Source organism: Oncorhynchus gorbuscha, linkage group LG03 (genome assembly GCF_021184085.1).
Source record: "Oncorhynchus gorbuscha isolate QuinsamMale2020 ecotype Even-year linkage group LG03, OgorEven_v1.0, whole genome shotgun sequence".
NCBI lineage: Eukaryota > Metazoa > Chordata > Actinopteri > Salmoniformes > Salmonidae > Oncorhynchus > Oncorhynchus gorbuscha.
Window position 1 is genome coordinate 79,197,126 of NC_060175.1, and position 22,963 is coordinate 79,220,088.

Sequence of the window (22,963 nt, forward strand, 5' to 3'; positions counted from 1 at the left end):
TGTTCAATCTGTAGCTAAGGCAGGCCTAAGGCCCAAATTCCCCACTCATAACAATAACAGTAAAGTAAACTACAGTACCAATGATTTATGCAATTTGAAGACAGTCCCACATTGAACTTAGACCCGTGAAACAAAAATGAATTGTCCAGTACAATGCATTGCCTCACACATTGCCTCAGAATTCGAAAATATCCTGACATCATCATCTGTTTATAGAACACGGGTGGTTATAATGCTGATTGATATATGAGCATAAATCTGTCTTGACTTTTTTATTTTACCTTTATTTAACTAGGCAAGACAGTTAAGAACAAATTCTTTCCCCTAACCCGGACAACGCTGTGCCAATTGTGCGCTGCCCTATAGGCCTCTCAAACACGGGCCGGTTGTGATACAGCCCGGGATCGAACCAGCACTGAGATGGAGTGCCTTAGACTGCTGTGCCACTCAGGAGCCCCCCGAGTGGTGCAGCACATACAAATAACACAACAAACATTAACTGGAAATGGGATTTGAGACAACACCTTGTACTGTGAAGTGGATCAGTTCTGTAATGTAAAACAATGTAAAACCCTGCAAAAGGAAAGATGGGCATTGCAGGCACTCTGGACTCTAGCTGCCATATTTGGGCGCGATACCATTATTTTTCAATAAGAACTGAGGGGGCCATTCGTTTGATGTGGTCTCTGAGTATTGTATGGGGCATGCTGGAGAGTGTTGAGGATGAGGTGTGGTGGTAGGGAGGGGTGTGGGGGGGTGTGACATGGCAGGGGAACATCAGTCAAAGGACCGCTGCGCCAGACGTTTGGTCGCCCCTGACTGCGCACTCCAGGAGGGGCTGGTCTGGTGCAGGGCCACTCGCAGGCCTCCATTCCACTAGGACAAAAGCCAGGGCCCAGTTGAAAGATGTGAATTCAGGGGCTTTTGTGCCCAAAGCTCAGGGACATGCCGAGTGAGAAATCTGACCTTTGCCGAGAGTTAGATTGTGTTTTTGAACCCCTCTTGCTGTCTCTGGCAGTTCAGGGCAAAGAGTGAGTGAGCTAATATGAGGAGGGGGAGAGAGTGTGTGTGTGTGTGTGTGTGTGTGTGTGTGTGTGTGTGTGTGTGTGTGTGTGTGTGTGTGTGTGTGTGTGTGTGTGTGTGTGTGTGTGTGTGTGTGTGTGTGTGTGTGTGTGTGTGTGTGTGTGTGTGTGTGTGTGTGTGTGTGTGTGTGCGTGTGCGTGTGTGTGTGTGTGGGGGGAGGGGGGTAGACTGTGCTAAGAGGTTGGCTAGTGGAGGATACATGACCAAGGGTATGGGCGGAATGTGTTGGTCACAGAGGGATGGTGTCCTTAAAGTTTGTCTTACTCTGGGAAAAAAGTTAAGAGTTTGTGTTTTTTAACAGATAATCAAGGATTGTTTATTCTGACACTTACTGTCACGAGTTTGTAAAATTGGCAGGAAATTGAATGTGCCAAAGCTCAATTCAGGCTTCAAGCGGGCTTTGACAAAAGCATTTGCCCTTGTGTTGTTCTAGGGAGTCTGTGATGTTGGATATTATTCCCTCTCACGTCTGTTTATATAGCGTTATATATTTATTTTTGCGCAGAGAAGGTGCTGAATATTAAACTTTGGCATACCTAGCATACTGGTGACGGCTATGCACCAAAGTCTTAATGATCAACATCTTGATGATGTGTGTCACTAATTTATGTGGATTTGGCCTTCATAATTATGATTGAGTATTGATATTCATTTGATATGGTAAATCCTTGTCTGGATATATTAAAATGTCCCCTTTCACAAGCTGGTATGAGGTACTGTATGTTTGTCAGCATAAGATATTTTGTCTTGTATAATACAGTGCTAAATGATATTACTGAGAGCAGAGATTATGTGGATAAAATGTGTTTTACTGTCAATACATTTTTCAAAACAGTGCTTTCATCCCCTGCCTTTAATCATCATATCTTCCGCAGTTCTCTCCCGGATGCAGACATCCATAATGCAATCTTCCTAATTTTGATCCCTCGCAATCTGGTTTTTAAAAGGGAAGGGGAAAAAAAGGGAAGGAAAAAAGGGACATATTTCTGAAGGCTCGGTCCATAATCATTTTAGACAGATAGCCTTTCCCATCGCAGATGAGCAAATATTTGTAAACCAGCTATCTAATGGAAAATTAGAGCGAAATTCATGACGGAGAAATCCGATTATCCGTAATTCTATTATGCCATTTTAGCCCACACAGCATATTTTTGTAGAGTTTTTTCCATAAATACCTATGCCAGGGGTCCCGCTAATCAAATAAAATTGAAATTCATCTTCCCATTAAATTCAATTAGCCGCAATTTCTAAAGCCTAACAAAGATTTTAATTACTAAATTATAAAATTCTCCCAAGCCAAATTGGGGAGAGAAAAAGTGCATCCCTCGCATTCAAAAAACAAACCCACAGAAGGAAATTGCTGATCAAAAAAAGATATCCAGGGGAAAATAAAATTAGGGGAAGAGCGCTGGGGCCCTTGTTCAGCGAGTCTGGGGTGGAGAGTGACGTGTGCCAAACTCGAAGCTCCTGGGCCGAAGGAAATGAACTTAGTCGAGGTGCTCTCTGTCTCCAAATGTCTGCCCTCTGAGTTATTACACCGTCATTTACTAATTGACACCTTCATTTCATTTATGGGGCTCCTGCACTCATAAGGCAACATCTGGGTGGGCCAGTGGTCTTAAAGCAGAAGCAGGGTGCCTGCAGCCACATCAGTGATACAGGTAGACCTTAGGCCTGTAAGGTCCTTTCTCTCTCACCGGTAGCAGATGACGATTATGGATTTGATAATGGACAGGGCTTAAGGAACACTGTCCTCATATGTTTAAATCCCCTGATTCATCGCGATGGGAATAACGCTTCATGTGCAGCCACGCAAGAATACCTTTCACTGGCCATAGAGCTGACCCCCTTGAAGCTCAAGTAGCTTATTTTTGTCGGGAAAACTTCCTTTCAAAGGCATTCAGTGACCAATGGAAGTGTTCAGTATGCAGAGAGTAGTCTACATCCAGAGATGAAAGAGACCATGCAAGTAGGTTGTGTTTAAGTAAATTAAAACTTTTTGTCGAATATGCATAGAATAGGACAAACTAGGAATTACGGCAGAGCAAATTCATGATGATAATAAGGACAGCACCAGCTATGGTCTCAGGTCATCACTAGGCCCATTTCCCAGCCACCCCTTTCTCCTTCACCAATGGGCGGCTAAAACAACAGCTCAGCATGCCCTGCAAACACTACAAAGCTCTGTCTGAAAAGACACCTGCTGCTGTTATTCACTTTAAGGCTCTTTAACGGCTGACTTTGTTTGTTTAAAAGGCCCAAAAGAGAAAGACAACCTTCAGACTGGATTGGGCGGTGATGTATTGGATAAATATGACTTCTAATTGTTTAGAAACAAACGTCTCGTTTCAGAGAAGTACAGAGGGGTTCGCTCCTTTTGAAGAGGTCTGTCTGGCGTTGCTCGCAGACAGCCAAACGCTCGAAGTGGATCTGTAAATATGACCAAACCGAAACTTTAATCTGCTTTTTCCATACTCAAGCTGGCCGGGTATTAGAGATAATCTTTTATGTGTGTCATATGGTGGAAGATATGGATGGAGCTAATTTTTTTTGAGACAAATCTGATATTTGTCAACCGGTTGAAAAAAACCTGGGGATTTTCCTCCTAATCCTCCCTCGATGTGAAGGCGCGTTAACAGCGAAATGCAGATGGTGTTCTGTGCCCAGCACAGAGAGCAGTGCATACGGGAAGGCGCAGGCTAGCCTCACCAGGGCTCAACGCAAACCTGCGGATAGCTAACACCCCAAACATAATTAACGAGCCATTTGTGCAAGCGCTAGCCGGTCCGGGTGTTTTCTCTAGTAACAACTTTTCAAAATACACTTCTTTGTTGTTGCTCCTCTTTGTTTTTTCGCCTTTCCAACACAACATCCTTAGTTCTGGGCTGTGCTCATCAAATATTCAGTTTCAAGTCTTCAATTCGAATAAGGTAAATAAAACAAATTATAAATAAAATGGTGGCATAAATCTTTTAGGATCCTAATTCTAACCTCCCCTTGGAGTGTTTTTGTCTTGATTTTGTCACATGAAGCACTTTTGCTTTCCGTTCCCACTGTTAGGCGTGGTTCAGTTGACACTGGTAGAAAAGCCCTTTCTTCAGTTGCTTTCTTGTTTTGGCACACTGTGCTTTTGTGGTGTGTCAATCCTTTTAAACACAATTATAATTTGGGTAACTCTTGGTTTTCTTTATGAGAGACGTAAAAACAACTTTAGTTTATGTTTTTGTTTTTGGCCCACGGGGTTGAATATCAACCCAGGGGCAAGTCGCCTCTAATACACTGCTCACTATGGAACTAAAACCGATCATTAGACACATTTCTTCTCAAAGACGTCATGACAAATGGAGCAAAGCTGCTAATCGAATATTTCAGAACATATCTGCTCTGGGCACTTTAGCACCAGAATGCAAGATGGCAGAATGCTATGAATACATTCCTCATCTGCTGTGGAGGTCTTGACTACATTCAACATTCTATTGATAGTTATCTCAAGTTTTCACATACACTAGGTCATGTACTTTATACACGGTATATGACTGAGTCCTAGCTTCCCCGTCCTAGCTTCAACAAGCCACCCGTTTCTAAGAAGGTACCAAACACATGACAAGAACAGGAAAGACCAGTATTCTAAATGAAAAGGAGGCCTCTGTGAGTCTGTAAAATGGCACTGTTAACATGGCAGCTCAGCTTTTTAAGAGGTAATATACTTCCTACCCGCAGGCGAGCGTCCTTCTAAACCAACTATTAAATATGTAATGCGACTGAAGCAGACACTGAGGGACAGACCGTAACGTGACTGAAGCAGACAGTGAGGGACAGACCAGATTAATGTCAGGGCTTACAGACAGACAGAGACTATTACCTCTCAGTATAGAGGTATAGGGGACTACCACAGCTCCATAAAACATAGACATACACTGTATACAGTAAGATACTCACAGTTCTTTACCTTAACCTGCGTTTAATAAGACGTATTTGACTTAATTCCACTCACTTTGACTTGACCTTCTCTATTCCTATTTTTAAATGCTTTTCATGGTAGGATTTGCTATTTAAGTTGTATTATTGGGAATACTCTCGGTGTAAAATTACATTCTATCAGGATTGGGGCAGTTAACATGTGCTCCTAACTCAAGATAAACCAGGGTCATTGACCATTTATTCAATCAACAGACAAGGATTGTATCATCCTGGAGCCTGTGTCTCTTATCTGGTCAACTGCAGCTCTTTAACTTCCTTGTTGCCTGCGTCCCAAATGGCACCCTATTCCCTAAGTAGTGCACTGTATAGAGAATAGGGTACACTTTGGGACATACCTGTGGCCTTCACAAAAGAGAATATAAAACCCAAAATGGACTAATAAAGCTTCAATAAAGGCTCAAATATGTTATAGCGTTGACCCACAGCACAAGCGTGGATTCTGCACACTGCTTATTTGGAACACTCTTACTTGTATTAGAGTGAAAGTGATATGTTATCCTCTAAAGGCGGTGGTGTTTCGCCGTGCTTATTTACTTTCATGGAATTCCTTATGTTTTCGACTAATTGATATTGACATTAAGAATGGGTCCAAATGGAAGAGTAAAAGGCAAAGAGCCCTATTAGGTCTTATTTATTGTGTGGGCATTTGTTTTGCGCAAGGCAGGCTTGACATCTATTGATTAGCTCATCCCGATAAAAAAAGTTGACATTATAAGCACTATGAAATTCAGCATTTTTTTTAACCTTCAGAGATGCTTTACATTCGTCTGTGAAATAAATAAATAAAACCACGACCAGGTGGGGGGGTAAAAATCGCTAAAGCTCTTTTGGTGTAATTGGCTAAATAGCAAGGGCAGCAGAAAATGTCCAGGCAGGCGACAGTGTGAAGGGGACTCGGTCACAGCGCAAAACTAACCCCTCAGCAGCGACGAGGGAGCTAGACGAACGAGGGGGCAAGCAAGCATACAGCAAGGGCCTGGCACATCTTAACTAGTGCAAGCTGCTCACTCGCCCTCTCTCTCACTCACTCGCTCGCTTCGGGGTAAGCTCCAGATCGGGGGTCCATTTCTAGACAAGTTAAGTAAATAACACGAGCCAGGCTGCAGACGACAGCAACAAGGAAAGATAAATCCCCCAAAGTCACAGCGGTGGCACTCCACTAAATCCAATCAAACTGAGGAGAGGGAGAGGGGGGAGGAGAGAGACAGAGGGAAGGAGGGAGAGAGAGAGATATCCTCTTTACTGCCTGTGTGTGTCCAACAGCATTGGTAGAATAACACCTCATTCAGTCTTTAGCCCTCCTCAAAGGACAGGCAGGGATAACACTTATAACCCTGTGGCTTTATCTCTCCTGCAGATTTTCCATAAAATGCCGAGCCAGGGAGCCGGGGCCATGTGACTGCCATGTAGGTCAGGGCAGATGGGGGGTAGAGAGGGAGGGAAGGAGGGAGATGGAGAGAGCCCGAGAGAGGGGGGGAGGACGGGAGTTTTTCGATGGAACTGTTGAAAATAGCAGGCCGTAACCAGATTAGATCAATAAGGATTGTTTCTATATCTGTCTGTGAATAGGACAGAGAGAGAGAGAGTGAGAGAGAGAGACGGAGAGAGAGAGAGAGAGAGAGAGAGAGAGAGAGAGAGAGTGAGAGAGAGAGAGACGGAGAGAGAGAGAGACGGAGACGGAGAGAGAAAGAGAGACACTGAGAGACATGGAGAGAGAGAGAGAAAGAGAGAGAGAGAGAGAGAGAGAGAGAGAGAGGAGAGAGATGGAGAGAGAGACAGAGCTAATGTCAGAAGGAAAGAAGAAAATGAGAGAGGACGAGAGTGACAACCAAAGTGTCAGTTTCAGGCCTTAAAACAGGGGTGTCAAACTCATTCCACAGAGAGCTAAGTGTCTGCTAATTTTTGGTCCTAACTTTCAGTTAAGACCTAGAAAACCAGGTGAGGTAAGTTCCTTACTGACCAGTGACATAAATTCATCAATCAAGTACAAGGGAGGAGCGAAAACCTGCAGACATCGGCCGTCCGTGGAATGAGTTTGACACATGTGCCTTAACGCAACAAGTTTCAAGGTAGGGAAATGATTGGGAGGGACAATTTTCAAGCCAGCTCCATTTGCAAAGTGCTAGCTATATTTACCAAACATGTACTGGACATGCAGCATACATATTGCACTTGCGGGATCATCCCTTACATTGGTTTATCACCGGATAACTGGAGTCCTATAGGCTTTTGGTCCAAAGTAGTGCACTAAGTAGGGAATAGGGTGCCAGTTGGGAAGCTTGAACTTGGTGTACACTGATAAGTGACAGCTGGCTAAGTCACAGGAGCCAAGAAACAGGACACCGATTTCCAGTCGCGTAAATAAATGTCAAAAATCCCAGCTCCCAGCTCTGCCGGCACCCAAATCTAGGGATGAAACTGAGACCCTGAGAGAGAGATGTCTTTAGCAGCAGTTCTCGGGTACAGTATGTAGCCACAGAACTCAGAATCCCCCTACTGAGGCATGTTTGACACGATGGCTACGTCCACGAAAGCCTATTCACTGTAGCTTTGTTTGACGCAATTTATCAGAGGATAACAGATATTAATGTCGAAAGTGCCTGTCGTCCTACCAAGGCTCTAGTAATGAAGTAGGATCCTCTAATGTACTCACTACGTAGACTTTCAAAACGAGATATTTTACTAAGCCCTGTCTGGCAACCCATCACACAGCCAGACAAACTGCATGCAGCTGGGTCCTGCAAGGCCCCTACATATGCACTAAATCGACAACTTTAGGTCTGTGGTGATGATGGTCCTGGATGTGTTGTGTGGTTTGTTCATCTGACTGTGAATAATCTGTGAGGACACTGGCCACTTCCCCTTTGAGACAGTTAAACAGAGCTTGACCTTGTGTCAAGAGTTTTCATCCTCATTGTATCGACTACCTAGTATGCCTTGAGACTTCACTTGCTTACATTGAAGCATACATTGATCAAATGGTTGATCATCATCCATGACATTCAGAGAATTGCGAGGATATGTCAATATTCGGCAACTCAATGGGTGCTTTCATTTAACTAATGGGTGCATTCATTTTTAAGGCCTTTAGTTTCCATATGCCTAGGGCAAACCGTTTCCCCAGTGGAATATCAGCGAAGCTTGATGGAATACAAAAGATGGACAGGGTGAGGGCTTTGCGTCATTCACTGACCTTGACCTATCTTTTGACCCACTCAATCACACCATTCTGTTTTGATCAATAAGGGACAGGTGATGTGCTAGGCCTAAAAGGTGACATTTCTATATTTGAAATATTTTTTCTTTTCTTTTTCTTCTTTTTTTACATAAGGACTCCTGAGCACCAGAGGACATGATATGTTTGAATAACTAACCAGACAACATCAAACCAAAACACTCCATCCCCGTTTAAAACAATTATTGATCAAAAAACAGCATCTGTCTGTACATAAAGGCCTCTTTCAATTGATTTTTTTTCTTACCCTGGCTGAAAAAAAAAATATATAATAGAGTTGATATGAATTAAGGAGTGTTTTGCTTCAATTCATCTAAGCAGACTCAGACAATAGATGTTGTTGCTAGGGAAACATGATAACACAGATTCTATCTGTTGCTTAACAATCAATTACTTGAATGCCTTTATACTGGTGTTTACAGTGAAACACAAAAGAGACTGTTAAAAAAGCCAGGTGGCTTTAGTGTAGGACAGCGCCATATACAGACAGCCTCTTTTGTCAGGTTTGGAAATTCAACAACCCTGCAATCCAACAAGCATTGCAAATATGCACAGGGTTTTTGTTGAAAAGACCGTTTTTATTCCACCTATGAAGGCCCAAACAAAGCCGTGACTTTTATCCCTGCGAATCCAAACCTACTGCCTGGTGTTTGCTAGAACTCCTGCTTTTTGTTGTTGTTGCTGTGGCTGTATTGAGCATGTTGTTGAATTCTGCTCAGTACACTACGTTTGGGATCTCAAACTTATTTCATGTGGTTGCGGTGTAGCTATTATTGTGCTGCAAAGAACTTGTGACCGATCAGGTGTCACTTAAAACTGGCACAGTTGGTCGTCATGTTTTTTTTATTTTTTTACAAACGTCCACTGCCTCTAATAGTTAGGCATACTTAGGCTCAAGGTTGATCTGTGTCATTTCCGTGACACTTCCATTTAAGCTCAATGACATTACTGACATTAAGCTTCATAAGGCGGTCATAAGAACAGCATCACGATTATGCTTATGACCTATGACGTATGCTTATGACCTATGACGTTAACACTTATGAAGCATGACATTATAAACATCGGTGTAAGTGCTGAAGGCGTGAGAAGTATATGGTCGAACCGTAATGACCTACAGTTTTTGTCCTTATGACAGATTTGTGTAGTCTTTATGTCTGTAGGCTTTTAGTTAAGTGTTTAATTGGTGACACTTTATTTGAAGGGTACCAACATGAGTACTTCAAAACACATCCATAACTCACGCATAACCCATGAATAAGAAGTGCATAATAATGTAATACCTGCTTATGTCAATGTCAATGTCATGTATGTGTGATGTCACAGTAGTGCCTACTGCAATGATACATTTGTATTTTAGACATGCGTATTGCTTATGTGTTATGTATGGGTTATGAATGTGTGGATACTCTTCATGTAAAGTGTTCCCTTTCTGTTTCTGTCAGACATGCCCTAGAGAGAACCCTGAGAGAACCCTGTTCCCTTTCTGTTTCATGCCCTAGAGAGAACCCAGACGTGAGGGTATTCAGTATGACACAAATTGACTGAAACATGCAACAGAACAACTATTGTTGGACCAACAGTGTTTGTGACATCATGCGGTAGGGTTACAGGACAACACTCAAGAAAGGTTACAAATATTTCTGACTCCTGCAAAGAGTCTTTTTAAAAGCAGGCAAATCCATGTACATGTCCTCCTCAACCAAAAAAGGCTAATCTAAAGTGGGTAAAGAGATTAAATGACGTGACCCAGCAATAGCAAAGTAAATCAAGGGCTATTCCTGTCTCTAAAGCCACTTCATCCTGAGGATGAAAATTCACAGAAGTGACTTCAGGTGAGGAGGATCTATAATTGACATATATTGTGGTGCAGTAAAGCAGGGTTTTGTCATAGGACTTAAGTGCTATATAGTTCCTCTTTTATGACAATTTGCCACTTTCAATAATCGGTAACACCTTATTTGAAGGGTACCTTTATTAGGGCTTCTTTAGACAAGTATGCGTTATTAATGTGTTATGAAGTCCTTATGCAGGTGCCCATCAAATAAAGTGTTACCAAATGAATCTCCTTATTCTAGCTCATCACAACTGGTTCTCAAATACAACGTAACAACTTAAACTTCACACTACATTTCAATAAGAGGAGGTAAGCGTTCTCACTTGTTCATATCGTTTACAAAATGACGGTCTATTAATGCATTTTGTTTGTGACACGCCAATATTGAGGAAATGACATTCCAGCACCATAGATATCAGCATCAGTACCAAAAGCATCCTTTCTACAGTAATTGAAAAATAGAAGACACGACTAGACAAATCACGCATGGCTGGTATTATTACGTCTGCAGCCTTGTTAGATAGGCTTATACAGGTACATTCTTTTCATCAAGATGAAAGGATTAAAAGGGACACTTTCACACCGTTAAACTAACCATTTCCAAAGACAGTGAAGGTTCAAAGTGGCAAACGTGTGCTTCAAAGATGAAACACTCCCCACTTAAGACATTGTCAAAGTTTCCCAACGCCTGCCAGGCCTGTGCAGCTAGCCCTTTTGATTGAAAATAATATGATGCTCCATCTTTCAAAGATGTACGTTTCCCAAAGCATTGTTGATTGCCCTGTGTCCATTACTTGGAGGGATTATGATAATATTCCACATTGTGCTCGGCGTGATGCACAGGAAATTCAATACTCAAAAGGTTAATGCAATCAATTAGGATGACAAAGGAGTAAAGTAAAACCCTCCTGCTCGCTGAAAAAAAGAGACAGGGGAAAAAAGGGTGGAGAAAAGGTATTGAAAGCTTGAATGGATCCGCTGAGAGAAAAGAGGCACTCAAAAAGAGAGAAAAATAGCATTTACTCTGTGTACCCTTCAAAGCCAACTCTGTGCAACAAACACACACACCACCATCATCATGCACACACACACACACACACACACACACACACACACACACACACACACACACACACACACACACACACACACACACACACACACACACACACACACACACACACACACACACACACACACACACACACACACACACACACACACACACACACACACACACACACACACACACACAAAAACAAAAAAAAAATTGTGAACTACATCATTTAGCATTTGACAAATGTACCTTTAACAATAAAGGAACAACACTTGTCTTTGAAGCTAATCGGACACACTAAGCTCGGGAAAATGGATCCAATGCTAGAAGCATGGCTCTCAATTAATAATGAAAATGTATAATGCTGTGGATGTTCTATGGACGTTCCAAGTCAGGTTTTTGCTCAATACTTCCTTTTTGTGTGTGTATTGTTGCGTGGATTGAATATTAAACAACAGTTGGGGTCTACAACTGTGCACGTGAATTATATCTTTTGTTATTTAAATAGATGTTACAATCCTACACAACACAAAGGAGTCTCATCATTGCAGATAAATGGATAAACTTGGATGGCGCCGTTGAGCTCTTGCAACCGTTGTAATAATCCATATTACCTTTTCTAGACTGTGGCTCAGTCTGTCAGAGTGCTGATGTATTAATCACATTCTCTGTGGCTAATGTTAGTATTATTAGAGGCTGGGTTGGCAATACTTCACTAACATTTGCCACACCAATTTTTTTGCAGATGCAAGACGAAAAGCCTAAAACCTTGGTAATCAAGTACGGAACAGGACAACAACATCACAATAATACACACACACACACACACACACACACACACACACACACACACACACACACACACACACACACACACACACACACACACACACACACACACACACACACACACACACACACACACACACACACACACACACACACACACACACACACACACACACACACACACACACACTTATATATATATATATAAAAATAAACATACTCAGCAGTTTGTGGCTTGGGGGAGAAAAGACCGCAGAATACTTTTTCCTCTCGTTTCTAACAACATCAGGACAATGTGCCATGTCTTCATACAATTACACAACTCAAAGGCCCAGACAGAACTAACATTTCACAATCTTGATCATACCTGCACAAGCAAAAGACCTCAAAGTACAGTACTAAGACCAATATCCTCCCTTAAAAGGTTTTCCACTACTAATTGACCTGTTGCAACAACGTTTAGAATTCAGTCAGTGTCTACTTGAGTAACTGGCAAAGGAGAAGACAATTTCCTACATTTGCACAACCTTTCCAACTTAAGTCTGTTGGTGTTCCAAATGTTACAAGGAAAGAGTGAATTTGGAGGAAAAGCATTGCAGGAAAAGCATTGTGTCTGGTTGGTGTTGTTCTATCATAGACACGGCACTAAAATCATTCATAAAGACCTGGGATTAAAACGGTTGTTTAGATGTCAAGTCTACACAATGCTTTCAGCTCTTTTCCACAAACAACAACTACAGCATTCAGACTTGGTGTGTGCAAGTGAGGAGGTGGACATCGGAAGACAAAAGCCAGGGCTACGCGGTAACCAGGGCTACGCGGTAACCAGGGCTTTACATTTGGACCATAAGATATTTCACTTTTTCAGAGGCACAACTGCTGTAATTTGACCTACATCACATTTTTCTGTTTGGGCATTTCTCGGGGCCGCCAGCCACGTCACAGAAACAATGGGCCAAAATGGGCTTTGAAGTCGAGGCTGAATGAAAGCGGAGGGGCCGACACATGAAATGCCCTCACAGCTGGGCGGCCCCCAGTCAAAAGAAAAACAAATACTTTGAACGAGAGGGGGACACGCCGCTCCTGTCTGAGGCTTCCTAAGGCCCTGAGCCGCCACCGGGAGGTGGGCTTTCATGACGTGCCCGTAATGATGGATGGATTCGGAGGAAAGTCTATTCACATGGAGATGTTACATCATAAATATTTACACAAGGCTGCCGTTTCCATGTAGCCTTTGCTTGTTTTGACACACTGGAAAAATTCAAAAGGCCAAAAAATGGAAGAGCGAGAGAAAATAGGAAAATGAGGGGGCGGCGGCTTCTTTTTGTTGTTGTTATCGTTGAGATATTACATCGACTTTTTCTCTGTCTCTAAGAGACAAATGGTATGCTTCTCCTGCAGGACGATGGAGTTTATTTAGCTACTCCAGTTCATGACTAGGCAAACAAATAAGCCACAGATGTTTTTGTAATACACAATAACCTTCAATGACCAGTATCTAAAGACAAACAAAAGTCCACCATTTCAGAGGGATGTTGTTATTAACCATACAACTTATCCCAACACTATTACAATGTTCTAAATCACAATACTTTACCCCTTATGCTTTTGTTAAGAATAGTAACATAAAGGAATAAACCTTAAAGGAGAGCTGTGCCTGCGCAATGCAAAAGAAAGCCACATTTTCGGCACTTCAAGCCTTTCGCTAACAAACTCGCACACTCCTTTTTGAGAGCCTGAGCGTTCAAGAACGGCAAAGAGGAGAGAAAAGGGAGCCGGCAGTTTTGTTGTTGGTAAGCATCCCTACAAAATTCTTCACAGCGAGCACAATTAAAAGCCTCTGACTCCCCAAAGGAAGCCCCAGAACCAATGAAAACAAATTTGCCAGTTTAATTTTCCTCCCACTGTTTAAGAGAGAGGGGGAATCCAGTCTGGGAGTCTTCTCCTCCACCCCAGTTCTCTGGGAGCTTTGTGGAAGGGGGGAAAGGCATGCAGGCCCGATGTTGGAGCCAGTTGGGCTTTCTGATTAGCTGAATTAAATATATCAAAACCCAATTAAGCTAACTATACTCCAGCTATTCAGGTTGAAGGCGAGGGGAGAGTCGGGTCAGGATGCGAGGGCTGCTGTAGTTGGCACACACTTGCTTCACTGGGCCTCCCAAAGCACCCTGCGTATTGGAGAGAAGGAAATCATCCTCCCCTTCATATTACAGTCTCCCAGGCTAATCAACCTTTCCAAATCGGCAGAGAAATTAAGAAAAAAGCCTCCTGAAAGACAGCAGCTGTAGAGCGGTCTGTCTCACTGCGGTGCTAAAACATCCACTATGCGCGCAGTTTTGAGCAACAATCTTGAAGGAAAACTTACAGAAGGTTCAACCATGAACACATTCCCAGGCGTTTCTTTAGATAATGGCAAACACTTCATTTGCACAGAAGTAGCTAGTTAGTTATGCTAACTTTTGCTAGTTATCTAAGCAAACGAGAATGTTTAGAATGCCATGGCTGAATGCCTCTAGTTTAAACTCTAATTTCCCACAATGATTTTAATCAGAAGAGGACATCCATTCCATTTAGCTACTGTTTTTGTTGCAGTTATCAGGTCAACATATTTATGCAAATGATCCCAATTCTAGTTGCAGCTTGTGACTAATTCATGTTGAAGAAAATGGATAAGTAGCCTAGGCTCGATATAATAGCTCTATTATATTTGAATTGATCTCAGACCTGGCTGATCTGTTGTTATTGTCTCGGAATATAGTTTATTTTGTGTTTTCTTCCCCTATAATCAAAATATACACACTCACACACATATATATAAACCTACAACCCAATGTGATGTGTTTTTTACTTGAAACATCTTAAATTTGGGTTAAAAGCCCTACTACTAACATTCCCGTAATTGGAAAGACACCATGGCTTGTCCTAGTCTCAACCTGTGTTACTAACATTCACTTTACACCTACTATATCCTGTAAGTTGAAAGATACAGGTTCTCGTAGGCTATGCTTCAAGGCTCTATAAGACTTCATGAATGTATACGCAGTGGTTATGAAGGTGTTATATAGTCCTAGAAGTTACAATTATAATGCCTCTAGTTGGTGCATCCATTAATATGGATTAATTAAAGTAACATCAATCTGGAGACGTATTTGGGCCCTGATTGATGCCGAGAGTGTCTCTTCCCTCCACTCTTTGACTGACGCCACCAAGACAAAGAAGTGTGGTGCAGCCCCGTCTTAATTCACAGGCATGCCACCCCCCGGTGACATTAAGGGTCCTCACTTTGACATGAGACAGCCCACGGTGTCACTTCTGAATGTACAGATCCCTCTTGACTAGGAAGCCAGGGGCAAGGGCTGTTGTGTGCATCCTCATGACAGACTCCTACATCAGCATTGTGCTCTACCAGCTAACATCATTAGCACAGAAGGTTTTGTTTCAGAAAAAAAAGCAACCCAGTTTCTACAAGTCACAAGTCATTAACGTCCTCTGAACAATCAACTTGTACAAGCTCGTTTTTTATTGGTTAGATAGTATTGTGAGTTTCTGACAATGGCGTACAAGTTAGGGACAACTATTTAATACTGTGGCTCTTATTTCTTGGTTAAAAGGTTGTAAATTGACTCAAAGGTTTATAACAACATAATGACTACTAATGGTGGCAAAAGTCATCTGTATTTACCCTTCTGCATCTAATGGTTGGAGTAATTACTAGTAATTAGTGAATGACATTCAATGGAACCATTAGAAAATTATGTCTGGGATATTATGGGGTAACACTTGACATAAGGGCTACATAAAACATTCATAACCTGCACATATCACATTCATAAGCAGTATATTCAACAACCGCAAAAACTAACGACAACATCAACTTGCAGTTGCTGTGATAAGTTGTACGAAATGCTTATGTACTGCTATGAATGCTGTAGGTATGGGATATGAATGTCTTATGAAGTCCTTAAGTAGGTAACCTGCATGTAATATTTTAGCATGCTTAGTTACAATTTACCCCTAAAACGCCCAAAACCAGGCAAACGAAAACTATTGTCATTATGACAACCAACCTTGCAAGTGACAAGTGACAAGTGACATACTGCATACTTTGAATGTTTGTTATCTAAATGTCGTTTCATGAACATTCATAATGTAGCTCACATAACAATCTCTTAGTAATGACCTTCTATCCTAAAGAGTCTTTGCATCTTATGTCAACTTATAGCAATGACAATTAATGAACCTAAACAATGGTTTGTGTCAGAGCAATGCCATAACATAACATGTGTCATAACATAAGTCCGTTTTCATAAGAGGACACAACCGCGTATGGCATCTGTTATGTCGTTACTATGCAGATGTTATGTATCCTCTTATGACAGGGCTTCAAGTATGTCTCGTTCTCTTGACTTGATAAAGCACTATCACTAAGAGATGATCACTAATGTATCTTTTACTGTATGTAGCCTTATGTATTTTTTAAAAAAGTCAAACATTTATGGGTGGAGTGTCCTTATACCACTATGTTTCCAGCTCTAGCACTACCTGGAAAGGGTCATATAAGGGTACACTCACAGGTAATAGCTCTGTCTGCACCATATTACATGGTACCAAGAGCAGAAGAACACTGACTGCATATATGATCATAGCCCCAGCCATTTCATGCTGTGAATGCCTCCTCGAAAAACCGATACATCAGGGCATATGTACAGTGTACGACATCACTGTGAGTTAATCAGCTGGAAAATAAAACGGTGGGATTCTAATAAGTAATTTGTCAATTTTTACAACCCCAGACACATTGATCCATGGTGATTAATGAAGATGCTTGATATTGTTGTAGATATGAACAGGGGAGAATGTGGTGGCAGTAATCAGTCATGCGGTATATTTGTCCTACCTCGTTTTCTCTTCCAGCATGGGACCAAGTCACTCCATATAGACTTACTTCATCTAAGAAAGAGGGGAGAGAGGTGTGTGTTTGATGGGGTAACATTAAAGCCCAACAATCATCTATTACAGTATCTACATATACAGTATCAGTCAAAAGTTTGGTCACACCTACTTATTCACTTATTCAAGGGTTTCTCTTTATTTTTACTATTTTCTACATTGTAGAACAATAGTGAAAATATCAAAACTATAAAATGACACATATGGAATCATGTAGTAAACAAAAATGTGTTAAACAAATCTAAATATATTTTATATTTGAGATCCTTCAAAGTAGCCAGCCTTTACCTTGATGACAGCTTTGCACACTCTTGGCATTCTCTCAACCAGCATCACCTGGAATACTTTTCCAGCAGTCTTGAAGGAGTTCCCACATATGCTGAGCACTTGTTGGCTGCTTTTCCTTCACTCCACAGTCTAACTCATCCCAAACCATCTCAATTGGGTTGAGGTCGGGTGATTGTGGAGGCCAGGTCATCTAATGCAACACTCCATCACTCTCCATCTAGGTCAAATAGCCCTTACACAGCCTGGAGGTGTGTTGGGTCATTGTCCTGTTGAAAAACAGTCCCACTAAGTGCAAACCAGATGGGAGGATGTATTGCTGCAGAATGCTGAGGTAACCATGCTGGTTAAGTGTGCCTTGAATTCTAAATAAATCACAGACAGTGTCACCAGCAAAGCACCCCCACACCATCACACCTCCTCCTCCATGCTTCACGGTGGGAACCACACATGCGGAGATCATCCGTTCACCTACTCTGCGTCTCACAAAGACACGGCGGTTGGAACCAAAAATCTCAAATTTGGACAGATTTCCACCAGTCTAAAGTCCTCATGAGAGTGAGTTTCATCATAGCGCTTTTGCGACTGCACTTGAAGAAAGTTCTTGATATTTTCCGGATTGTCTGACCTTCATGTCTTAAAGTAATGATGGACTGTCGTTTCTCTTTGCTTATTTGAGCTGTTCTTGCCATAATATGGACTTGGTCTTTTACCAAATAGGGCTATCTTCTGTATACCACCCCTACCATGTCACAACATAACTGATTGGCTCAAACACATTAAGAAGGAAAGAAATTCCACAAATGAACTTTTAACAAGGAACACCTGCTAATTGAAATGCATTCTAGGTGACTACCTAATGAAGCTGGTTGAGAGAATGCCAAGATTGTGCAAAGCTGTCATCAAGGCAAAGGGTGGCTACTTTGAAGAATCTCAAATATAAAATAAATGTTGATTTGTTTAACACTTTTTTGGTTACTACATGATTCCATATGTGTTATTTCATAGTTTTGATGTCTTCACTATTATTCTACAATATAACAATAGTAACAATAAAGAAAAACCCTTGGATGAGTAGGTGTTTCCAAACTTTTGACTGGTACTGTAAAGAAATATATATATTAGAAGGTCCATTCTCTGCACATCTCTAATGGGCAAATTAAAAATAAATGTTAAGACTAATTGAAGTGTACCTACATAAGGACTTCATAGCTCAGTCATAACCTATGCATACACCATTCTTAAGCAGTACATAAGCATGTTAAAATGACTGTGGACAAGTGAATATTTTAATCATCGCTTTTCTTATGAACGAAGTATGTATGGATTATGAATGTGTTATGAAGTCCTTATGTCGGTACCCTTCATTTAAAGTGTTACCAAGGAAGGTGTACTTCAGCTGAATGGCCCTTTACACTGAGTCAGAATGTAGAGATAAAAAGAGGGGGGGGGGGGGTGGGGGAATGGTTTAACAGTTGACAGAGTCCCATCTTCAATTCAACAGTGGGGAGCAGGTGCGATATCCGGTTAACCAGTTTTGTGAATATTTCAGCACAGCTTGCCAATGATAATTTACTTAGAATCAGTAATCCCACAATCAGATTGAAGGGTGTGAATTTATTTGCCAATAACATTGAAGGTCTAGTTAGCCAAGGCCTGCTCAACACATTCATGGAGTATGTGAAATTAGGTCAAACGTGATCTCTTTCCCTTATGGCAACAGTCATATGATACAGGTGCAAAACATTTCAAATGACATGGTGTAACATTGTAGATGTGAGACATGGTAAGGTCATAACGTTATACAGAAGAGACACTTTCAGCAGGGGTTTGAAGGGTGCGAATTTCTAGAAAATCCAGAGGTTTCTGGAAAATCCTGCTATAAATGTAAAACAAGGATTATGACCCAGCCATATAATGCCTATAACAAAAAAAAAATATGAATATGTGTATTTAAGCCTACAGTTGGCTATACTTCATGAATGACATTCAAAGCCTACTGAACTGTATAGTACCCAGCCATTGGCAAAGACAGAAACTTACTTAGGCAGAACCAGTTGAGTCACTGCAACTTCTCAACAAAGTTTCCTAACCTTGAGAGCACAAGTGAGGCCAAAACGCAATAATAATTCTAACCTGATCTTCCTACTTATTTTCTATCTCCCCTCAGCAACCTAACTTCTACTCGGCAACAGTGCAGTTATTAATTCATAAGGCACTAATTAGTTCTTTGTTTAATTTTGTGTTAAACAGACTGACCAGAATGATAACGACTCGCACTGTAGCGCTTCAGTCCCATGCCACTCCTGTTTGCTACAACAAGGGAGCATCGTGCGACTAGCATGATGAACCCAATTCCCTTCTAAGTTGCACTTCATTAAGTCAAAATGTGACAAGGAGCTTAGAGGAGGAACTGGCAGATCTGATCATACATAACAATGCAGGCCCAGTAAGTTTGGAAAGGGAGGGGTGGGCAAGGGGGGGCTGTGGATTCCAGCATGCATGTTGCTAATTTTCTATTTTCAACCCTTGGGGGACGTCTTTCATTTTCCTTTAATTGTTTTTGTTCAGGGCTGCAGTGTCCTCTTTTTAAATTGCAGCTCCTATCAACTCCCCTGATCAAACCCCTGTGCAACATCTCAGACAGACGAGTAAACAACAGGGTTGCCCTTTTCCACGGCGGGGTCACGGACAGAATGCGCCCGGTAAATAGGTGACACCTTTATACCACACATAGCCCTACAGTATAAGATACAGGCTAACAGAGTGAAAACTAGCGTGAGATGTCAGAATGGCAGTAACAATGAAACAGAACTTGAAACATACGTTTTTGGCGTTGTAAGTAGAAAAACCTGCTGAACCACACCAAACGCAAGGTACAGAAGACATCTAAAACACAGGAATGTGACAAGGTTGTCCCAACACAACATATTAGTTATACACTATACACTACATGACACAAATGATGTGGACACCTACTTGTTGAACCCTCATTTCAAAATCATGGGCAATAATATGGAGTTGGTCCCCCCTTTGCTGCTATAACAGCCTCCACTCTTCTGGGAAGGCTTTCTAGTAGGCATTGGAAGATTTCTGCGGGGGACTTGCTTCCGTTCAGCCACAAGAGCATTTGTGAGGTCGGGCACTAATGTTGGGCGATTAGACCTGGCTCGCAGTCGGCATTCCAATTCATCCCAAAGGTGTTTGATGGGGTTGAGGTCAGGGCACTGTGCAGGCCAGTCAAGTTTTTCCACATCGATCTCGACAAACCATTTCTGTATGGATCTTGCTTTGTGCACGGGGGCATTGTCATGTTGAAACAGGAAAGGGCCTTCCCCAAACTGTTGCCACAAAGTTGGAAGCACAGAATCGTCTAGAAGATCTCAGATTTCCCTTCACTGGAACTAAGGGACCTAGCCCGAACCATGAAAAACAGCCCCAGACCATTATTATTCCTCCACCTAACTTTACAGTTGGCACTATACATTGGGGCTGGTAGCGTTCTCCTGGCATCCGCCAAACCCAGATTCGTCCGTCGGATTGCCAGATGGTGAAACGTGATTGATCACTCCAGAGAACGCATTTACACTGCTCCAGTGTCCAATGGCGGTGAGCTTTACACCACTCCAGCCGATGCTTGGCATTGCCCATGGTGATCTTAGGCTTGTGTGCGGCTGCTCGGCCATGGAAACCTATTTTATGAAGCTCCAGACTAACAGTTATTGTGCTGACGTTGCTTCCAGAGCTGAGATGTTGTTGCTCCTAGAAGTTTCCACTTCACAATAACAGCACTTACAGTTGACCGGTGCAGCTCAAGCAGGGCAGAAATGTGACATCCTATGACGGTGCTACGTCACTGAGCTCTTCAGTAAGCCCATTCTATTGACAATGTTTGTCTATGGAGACTGCATGGCTGTGTGCTCGATTTTATACATCCGTCAGCAACAGGTGTGGCTGAAATAACCAAATCCACTCATTTGAAGGGTTGTCCACATACGTTTGCATATATACTGTATCTACTGTCGCTGAGTTAACAAAAATGATATATTTTTATGACTTGAAGGTATTCCTCATACAACACTGTGCTCCACAGACAGTACTGTAACCAGTAGGCACTACACTAAATTACACTATCAATAGCACGTTAATTACATTTGACAAACATTGTCCTTGGCCTCAAGAAAAACAACAGTACATTCTTCTATGAAAGCAACAGAAGTGAAGCCCCACCAAGATGTTGTTTCTCCCTCTCCAACAATCTCCCTACTGGCTGAAGATGTGAAAAGCAGACGAGTAATTACACTGTATAATAGGCGAGATTGGCATTTTCAAAAGCATTTTCATGTGGATGGAAATTACATTGCACAGACTATTCTGTATTCACTGGTGCAGATAAATAAACAAGGCATGGAAGAGGGGGGGGACCATAAAGAAGGCGCAGTACAATGGCAAGCAGGTCAGTAATTAGAAACTCTGTTTGCACAGTAATAATTTTAATATATTCATCAGGAAACAGGGCATGCCTAGCATGATAAAATCCCATCAAGGAGCATATCCTGGCTCTCTCTAAACCTTTCCGACAGACTGACAGCATACTGTGGAGAATCTCAGAGACAAAAAAATAGGTTTTCAAATGATAGCTAGGCCCTTCTTTTGAAAGGATACTCAGCATCATAACAGCTGACAGTATAAAATAACATGCAGATGCAACCTTTCGCTTATTGAATTGGTTGAGCAAAGGAGAATATATTGATTACTGAGTAAAAGCACTTTAACAGCATTTTACTATCTTACTACATTTATCTAAATGTGTACAGATCTGGTCTTTCACCATGACATGGGAATGAATGCTATTTCGATTACAAAGCGTATAACCTTGTTTGTTATTGTGGGTGGTGGTGATGTTATGGAAATTATAGCAAATTGTTTAAAGGAGTCCTGACACGCAAAAACCTTGACCTCATGAAGCCATTTCCCAAACACAGAAGAATACATAATTGTAAGAGGAACCGAAGGAGGAGCGAGCGGTAATCACGGTCAACAACATTCTTGCTATAAGATTACTTTGTACAAAAATAGCTCCAATGAATCCGAGAGTGAAGTATAGCAGTGCACACAAACCCAGAGTGCATGTTGTGTTAATGTCATGAACACACCTAATGCAAACCAAATCTCCATGAAATATTTTCAATATTTTTTATTTTAAAACATTAAGTCTGTGAACAAGTCAAGCTTATACATTGTACCTGAGTGTGTGTGAGTTCACAAATCGAACATAAAAATCAGGAACACACAGTCATTCCACTGAGCTGAACCACTTAAGATAACAATCCTCTTTGTTGTAATGATTGCCAAACTATTGTCTTTGTTTCCTGGTTCCATTTCTCACACATAAACTTAGAAACGTACAGTTTACATGACCCCAGCCCAAACACAAGCAATCGCTAATTACACAAACCAGAAGCTGCATACTACAAGAATAACCTTCTCAACAAATGACCCTCTCCTCAGTTTCTCCTGCTATGTCTAATGCTACGTGGTCCTTCCCAAGTGACTTTTTGAATGGCCGCGGCACAATGAGAAATTGAACATTTACTTATTGACACTGCTCATGCATATATGACAACACCTAGTAGGTCCCCTTTTTTGGGCTGTCACTTCTCCCTCCTATTCTCCTATGAGGAGCGAGCGGGGGCTCAGGGGCAGCCACATCTACAGTTCAGCCATACCCAGCCGTCCGCTCCTC

The 22,963-nt window shown here is 41.8% G+C and overlaps 1 protein-coding gene across 1 annotated transcript in view; it reads right to left on the minus strand.

Moving 5' to 3' along the window:
• casz1 (castor zinc finger 1) overlaps positions 1-22,963 on the minus strand; it is a 259,395-nt gene that overhangs the window by 103,830 nt on the left and 132,602 nt on the right. The window contains exon 4 of the mRNA XM_046343850.1: positions 16,880-16,932. The gene's annotated coding sequence lies outside the window, so the exon portion shown is untranslated. The remainder of the gene's footprint in view (positions 1-16,879; positions 16,933-22,963) is intronic.